Source organism: Montipora foliosa, chromosome 7 (genome assembly GCF_036669935.1).
Source record: "Montipora foliosa isolate CH-2021 chromosome 7, ASM3666993v2, whole genome shotgun sequence".
In the NCBI taxonomy this organism is placed as follows: Eukaryota; Metazoa; Cnidaria; class Anthozoa; order Scleractinia; family Acroporidae; genus Montipora; species Montipora foliosa.
Genome location: NC_090875.1, coordinates 41,057,348 through 41,065,565, shown reverse-complemented (window position 1 = coordinate 41,065,565; position 8,218 = coordinate 41,057,348).

Below are 8,218 nucleotides of genomic sequence, written 5' to 3'. Positions count from 1 at the left end.
AGGCGCTAATCCAACCACATCTCTCAAAAATATGCTCGAGATCGTCAAGAAAATACACTAACGACCGCCCTCCACGCCAGAATGTAGACTATTTCGGATCTAACCGCTATGAAATAGCATTAACAACACGGTTTTAACCAAGATTCAATCAACATGTGCTTCATTTTATAACACAACTGCGCATGTCTTCCTACAATATAGGTCCGCAACGTATACTAAGTTTTAGCCATGAACTTGAACTTGAAAACGACCGTTGAACGGTCGAAACCTCGTTCTTCTTTTTTATTACTTGTTTTCATACTGAAGTGAAAACCAATTCGCTGCAAAAAACAAAGCACAGCACCATCCAGGACAATCGAAGATTTGATACCAATACAATCCTGCAATAAAAAAAGAATACGTAGCGGGAAAAAATAATAAAAGTCTATATCAGTCAGAAATCGAGTCTGATTTGATACCCGCCAAGTTTGGATTGGGCGGTGTGCTCTAAGCAAATGAGGAGTCCTGGAAAGGGACAATCCGTCAATACAACGGTGCGTTTGATTAATGACGTCAGTGGAGCTTCAGGGTGCTTTTTATATCGCTTTTGTGTTACTAAAATACCTTTCTTGTTTTAAATGCAAGCTGAAAGTGCAGAAGAAACAACTTTTCAACCAAAACACTAAAATATTGTATCGCTTATTTATCAGTGTGGCGGGAAGCAGGAGCATTGTGTGTGGAGCGTTTAGCGGTTTTTGTTTCCTATATATACAGTCGTCATTCCATAGATGTGTTCAAAACTGCTTTCCTGTTAGTCAGGATTCTTTTTGGGTCCAGTTACGGGTTTGTTTTGGGGGAAACGCAACTTCGGGCGAGCTTGCGATTGAGTTGGGATAGCCGCCATGTTGGATTCTTGTAGCTTTATTTTTGGCAACATCAGTTCACGCAGCTTCAGTAGGCGTTTTCTACCATCGAGATCTTATGCAAGGCCCCGCTTCTTATTGCATAAAGCCATTCACGACCACGCGGAATTTGCTTGGGCGCTACGGTCGTACATCACGGCGTGACCTTTGGCCATCTCCGCCGGATCCCCGTACAAGAATCACCTGGCGGGAAGCTTGTCTTCGACCAATCTTGGACAGCGTACGGATCAGTAAAGACAAATGACGAGGCGATACACCAGTACTAAGTTTGGATTGCGAGTGGCGCTCTAACCATCTGAGCACTAGTTCCAACAAAGAGTTCATCAAGGGAAGCCTCTATCTCCCATACTTTTGACGTAGGAGTCAACCCTTTCCCGAGTAGATTTATTTATCGAACGACTCCCTTGGGAGATTCAGCACACCCACTGTTGTAAAAGCCATTAATCAAAACACAGCCATCCCAGCGCCAAGGGAAGTATGGGACCTTTCTAACAAAAATCTGTCACTAAAAACAAATATACTCGGGAAACAACTGACGCAAAGAATTAGTGGAGATAGAGGGTCCCCTTGAGGAGCTCCTGTGCCAACAGATTCCTAATTGAAAGAGAAAATTCTCCATTTCTATATTGAGCCTTCACTCCGTTCCCAGGAACTTGTGGGCCAAAGCCAAATGGTCCGGGAAAGTCCTGGGAAGCAGGTGAGGGGATTGAGCCGGTGCAGTCTTTTGATGTTACAGCTCTGAAAGAGTTAATTAATTAATAATGAAAAGAAAATATGTTTGGTGGTAGGGAAATAAATATATCTTCTTGGGTGCTCTGGTGTGTAGAAATACTTAGCGATACTACACACCAAATCTTTGGCACTAAAAGTTCGAAACAACCGACAACGTGTGACAGATTTGTGCGTGAAAATCGCGGGGGCAAATGTCACCTCCTAAACTAGTCAAACCGGTTCTCTACTGTGCAATAGCCAAATGTACAATAACTAACCGTACAATATCGTGGAACATTTGCACTCGTTTCGTGCGTTCTCTGTACAGTAAGTGATAGAGTTGGATAATAAACATTAGTTGGCCTGTTTTGCAATCCATCTGTTTTTCGGGTGTCTTAAATCAAGAGAAAATTGCTTAAATTAGCCAGTTAAGGCAAAAGTGGGGCTTAAATTTGACAAAACTCCACAAATAGGAAATTTACTTGATAGCAGTCATTTGACTTCAGAAAGCAGAGACAGTTTATACAGTGAAAAAGTCAAGAGAGAAGCCACTTTTTTGGTGCACGCGATTGAAACATCAAACGATAAAACGGTCTTAGCCATGAGTTTAAACTGACATAGACCCATTGCATAAATGGCGCTGAAATTTGAATAACAATACTGTTACATCCTAACGCCCGTTTATACTGTTTCAACATTTGCTTAAACATGTATTCAACACTTTGTAGAACCAAATGTTCTGTGCGTTTGAACAGGTCGTCCAACATTGTTGAAAGCGTTTTAGATCAAGTTAAAATTGGTTTAAACTTTCATTCAACATCGATTCAACATTTTCTTTTTTCTTTGAAAATGTTGAATGGTGTTGACGCCGTTTGAACACTCTGTTCAATCTGTTCAACAATTGTAGAACACACGCATGCTCATATCAGGCCGCAAATGTCAACACGGCGTAGTTTATCTGGACAAGAGAGACTGGTTTCTAGTTCTTAGTTCCTCGCAATCAAATTTCGCGAAAGTATTTGTTCTTTTGTCGGCGCAATGCTGGTAACGTTTGAACGGCCTCCGCAGAACTTTGTTTTTGCGTCCAACATTTGCCAAACTTTCATTCAACTTTTGTTGAACGAATGTTGAAACCGTTTAAACTGGCATTTAAGCCTCACATCGAATCTACGCAAGACATCCTTTGTTTAAAAAGCATTAACACGAGGGTTAAGATGTCTCTTTATTGTTATTCAAATTTCAGCGCTATTTATGCAATGGGTCTCACGATAACAATTTATTTACGTTTTACTGCTCCTGTGTAAAGGCTTCAAATGAACTTGAAAGGTTTTAAGCCTCGCACAAACAAGAAAAAACACGGGTTTCTTGTTAAAAGTAAATAAACAAACAAACAAACAAGTTAGCTGCTTTTTTTATTTTTAATTGCAAAAATACTCTACTTCCATCGGCTTGCGTAAGCAATGCGTGTTTTCCATATCACGTCAACGCGATTTCGTGACAGCGAGAAGAATCACGCAATTTACAAAACGCCCTGCTCGACAACACGTGACAACGCCATTTATGGTCTGCGAGACCTCGCTCCTTTTTTTCCGTGCTAGTCTCGAACTAATTTACTTTAACAACTCTTTAAAAAGTAATGAGGAAAATTAATTTGGTTTCTACCTGCTACGTTCTTGGGAAAAAATTATAGAGTACCCGATAAAGCCACTTCCACCTTTCCCTCCAAAAAAAGGAGAATAGGGTTTCTTAAAGAAAAATACATACAAGACAGAAAGATGGCGCGGAAGGCATTGCTTGTTTTTTCCTTGTTTCCTTTTCTTTTTTTTTTTCTCTTTTTTTCTTTTGCCAAGCATATGGAACGTTCTTTGAATGTAATAAAATCTGAACTTTCAAAACCGTCGCCTTCAGCTGCCGGTTGTTTAACTGTGCTTCAAAATCTTCACTAATTCTTTGCATAATCTCGTATTACTTTATAACAAAATGCCTGAATCTTTACATTTTAACCTTCAAATTATCTTAAAACAACTTAAATCCTTGGTAAAACCAGCGCACGAGTTAATAAAAAAAAAATTGAAATTATAGCCATACGAAAGGGGCTCAAACAAACGTTGCCAAAGCCATATTCCTCTATGAAGGAGCCATTTTCGTTGAAATGAGGTCCCTCGCCGTACTCGTCCAAGATGTCACGCGCAGAATTCTGAGGCCTTCGCTCTGGTAGGGTGGAGGGTTTTCAGTCCGGCTAAAATGGAAAGAGGAGATACGTAAGCGCAACACTGCGGAGTCAAAATGGGATTTTAAGAAGCGACAGTGGCTACGGCGACATCGCCACAAAACAATAATATCATTGATGAATTGATATATGAAAGGAATCATATAGTGAACTGCGGATATAAAATCAAGTAAAGCTATGATCCTCGCAGTTATGAACGCAATTTTAGCAATTGCGTAGAGAAGCCTGAAAATTTCAGGACTTCCATCTGTTTTGAACCCGTAACCTCGCGATACATTTGCGACGCTCTAACCAACTGAGATATGAAGCCACTGACTTTGGGAACTGGTCATTTGTGGGTTCTAATTTTCACAACTGCGAGGATCATAGCTTTACTTGATTTCATATCCGCAGTTCACTATATGATTCATTTCATATATCAATTCATCGTTGATTCATTCCTCACGGGAACATTAGAACCCACAAATGACCAGCTCCCAACGTCAGTGGCTTCATATCTCAGTTGGTTAGAACGTCGCACCGGTATCGCGAAGTCCTGAACTTTTCAGGCTTCTTTACACAATTTACTTGATTTACTGTATAATATCATTGCTTAAATGAGGAAAAAATAATCGTGTTGCAATTTATGCTCGAATTTTAGCACATTTTTGCGGTACTCTGTATAAGAAAGACGTGAAAACACCGAATTTGAGATTTTAACGACACCGTGAGCGTGTGAATGTGAACCTTTCATTGTTCATTTATACTCTGGAACCTCTCCGACGAATCCAATTTAGTTTTTAGGATACTTCGCCCACATTGTACGACGTGAAAGCGATAGAATGATCTCGAAAGACTTAGACAGTACAAGGTTATATTTTGAGGTGACGTTGTGGTGGCCGCCATAGGTCGTAAACTGTCCCTATTATCAATCGAGAGACAGCGTTGCTGAGTTGTTTAAGTTGTTGGGGACCAAAATACCGCTATACTCTCTAACTAGAATAGTGTCAGCGAGTCACTCTCTGTGGATCAATTATTTCTTTCTCAACAGAGATATTTATTAGAGTGTACTGAATTTTGCAGTGATTTCCTAAGTATTCGACTTGCGCGCTTGCCCTAATAATGGAAATGAGCCCATGCAAACGGGCAGAGAAAAACCCTGACCACAGTACCCTGGTCAAATAGCTCTAGTTACATTCTCACAAATGTCTGTTGAAATATAGGTGCTACACAGCCAACGTTTGAAGAAAAAGTAGCCCTTCTCATTACATGCACCTTTAAATCTCGACTGGTGTTTGTTAAAGCAGTGGACGTTTCCCGAGAAAATACCTCTCCAACCGTTTTCGGTTGAAAGGGCGGAAAGTCCTGGGAATAGTTATCACTTGGACTCTCCACGTTGATGCCACCGAGCGCCAGGCAAGGTACGTATTTCTCAAAAGCGATTACAAAGACGAGGACGAAGACGGTGACGATGACGATAACGATGACGACGACAATGATCATAATAATAATAATAATAATAATAATAATAATAATAATAATAATAATATGTGAAATAATCTCCTCAGCCATTACTAGTGAAGCTCTTTCCTCTTCATGACAAGGTTCTTGATCCAAAAGAAATAGTATACTTAGGTTTTCACTTATTCATTTCACCAACACATCTCGCATCGGTTGTTCAAAAGGTGGATATAACCCTATCAACTGGATAATTAAACCTCAATTGGTTTTGCTAGAGTTTATCCGTTGGATAGTGATTTATCCGGTGGATAGCGTTCCTTTTGAACAACCAAGGCCTGAGCAGTGAGCTTGTACTTTCACTTGCCCCGGTTAGTGATATCTTACCTGGGGTATTTAGCGCCTTGGTAACTAATACAGAGTACAACGATAAGCAAGAACCAGCAATGCAATAAACCAAGCTGTCTGATGAAATAGAGTTGTTTCTCGTTTTCCTGCATCTGTAAATCAAAACACAATTACTTACTAACGTCATCACCATGCTAAAACAGACTGACTGTGGTATCAGCCTATCTGGTATCAGTTTTTTTTTTCCAGAATTGCTTATTATTAATTTAAGATTTTCAGGGCGCTTCTATCTCAATGCTTGTGACGTGTCATGTTACTGTTATTATTCAAGAGCCCTTTGTGTCGTAGATTTAAAAGTTTCCTTTCTGCCCAATCAATCGAACTCAACCTGTCGTCTTCTGAGAGGCTCGTTTAAGTGAAAGGCTTTACTTTTTCGTCTAATATAACACGACGAGTTTTCAACCTTCGTATGAAGTTCTATGCGCACTTAGAACATGACCGATTACGTGACAATCTTATTTGCGTGAAACTGTAAAGCAAAGCAACCATATTTAACGTCGATAACTCGTAACAGTAATTCAACCAACAAACTAGAGGCTAAGGTGGACGGTGCGCTTATTTTACTCCCCACTCTCCATCAGTGCCCCGTTTTACGGGTATTTAAAGCTACTTAGCTACACTGAAAGGAAAGAAGTCGAAACAAGGATGCGAGATCCGGGAATCGAACTCAGCACCTCTTGCACTCAGGCCGCGCATTAACCGACTGTGCCATCCTTGCTCTCTAGCGTGACATAAAAGTAACACTTACTAATGACGCCAGGTAATGGTCTTCCCTCCACGACGTCACTTGCTGGGCTTTCTTGAGGATTGCCTTTAAGAGGATAATCACTTCGTGCCACAGTCTTGAACTCGTACAGAACTGGGTCCAAATGTCTGATCAAAACACTCTGTTCCAAAAAGTGATTTATCCAGGTTGTGTTCTGAAATTCCTCTCCAACTACTGCGAAATAAAATACGGAGTCCATATTAATGTTGCATACCAAGAGGCGAAAGAGAAAACTTAAATGGGGCCAACCTTCATCTTTGTTGGTCAAACGCCGTATATCGACTATCAAATGTCCCAATAAGCCAGTTGTGTCAAGTGCGAGCGTCGGGATAAAAATATACCGTACACTTTTGTTATGGAAATTGTTGCATAAATTTGCATTTAAAATCTTTTGTATTTTTAATATATGCTTGATTTGAGGTTAACTATCAATAGAGTTATTTCAGTAGAGTTATGACTTAGAGTAAGAGTTAAGTTTCCAAAATCCTGAATTCAGGATTTTGGACGGCCAAAATCCTGAAATCAAGATTTTGGAATTCAAGATTTTGGACGGCAAAAAACACCCTTTTCGCTGGGTTATTTTCACGCGCATTTTCTAAGTTTCCACAAAATTGGAAAACTTTAAAATACAGGTGAAATTAAGCCTCAATTGCTCTAGGTTACATTGCGATTACATGTTTATCATATAAAGGGCAAAATTATTGAGGACAGCCCCTTCAATGCCACGACAACTGACAATCAACTTAAAATGCTTTCATTCGGTTAAAGAAGTTAAGTTCAATTCAATAAATTGATGCTAACGACAGAAAATAGCGCTTTAATTTAATTCAACTGTATTTTACATGTGGGCAAAACGCAGTTTAATCAGAGTCAGAATCTGGAAGAAGATTCTCATGTAAGTTCGCTTGCTCTAGATAAGCAACTGTTAACTAATCAGGATCAAGTAATCATGCCCTCTTGATTACCAAAAGTACCCTTGTGATTAACGACAAATGCCTTCCCTCTCAGCCAATCAGCATTCAGTAATTTTGCCCCGTATATGATAATAGAAATAAACACCCTTTTCGCTAGCTGTGTTTCCGCTCTGGAAAAGATCACAAATGAGACAAAAATGCATCAATACACCTCTTAGGTACGAGGAGAGAGGCTCATTCCAGCACAGCACGAACAGGTGCGCTTTCCCGATCCATTCCATACGATGTATTAGTACGGGCAATGTGATTGGCTAAATTAGCGGGCCTTATATGATATATATATATAATAATCTACAGTATGGCTCGCCAAATTAGAATTTTCGATAAAACATTCTCTAGCAAGTTTTTCTTGTCGTTTCTGTAAAATAAACTTGTAAAACGAGGGTTGTCCAATACACACAAACTGAGTCGGGTCGACTTTTTCGGCGAAAACGACCCGTCAAGCGGAATTCGGGTCGTGGTGTTTGCGGAAGTAAAGTAACAGGAAGTTGCTATTTACTGGGTTGCCGTAGGCATCCCAGTCGGAAAATGGGTAGATTATTATTTTTACTGGGTTGCCTATGGCAAACCAGTCGAGGTCTGCGTTTAGTTTGTTTGTTTTCTTTTTTTTCTTTTTTTTCTTTTTTTTTTTTTTTTTTTTTTTTTTACGTGTCGGTAAAAGTCTTGCCTGTCACTCCCCTGGTAAGTGGTGTCTTTGTGTATAGAGCCTTCTGCGCGTATTTTCTTAGGATCGAGAGGGTAGTGGAACTGCGTAGATTTCTCTGGTGGACACAGTAGAATCATTAACTTA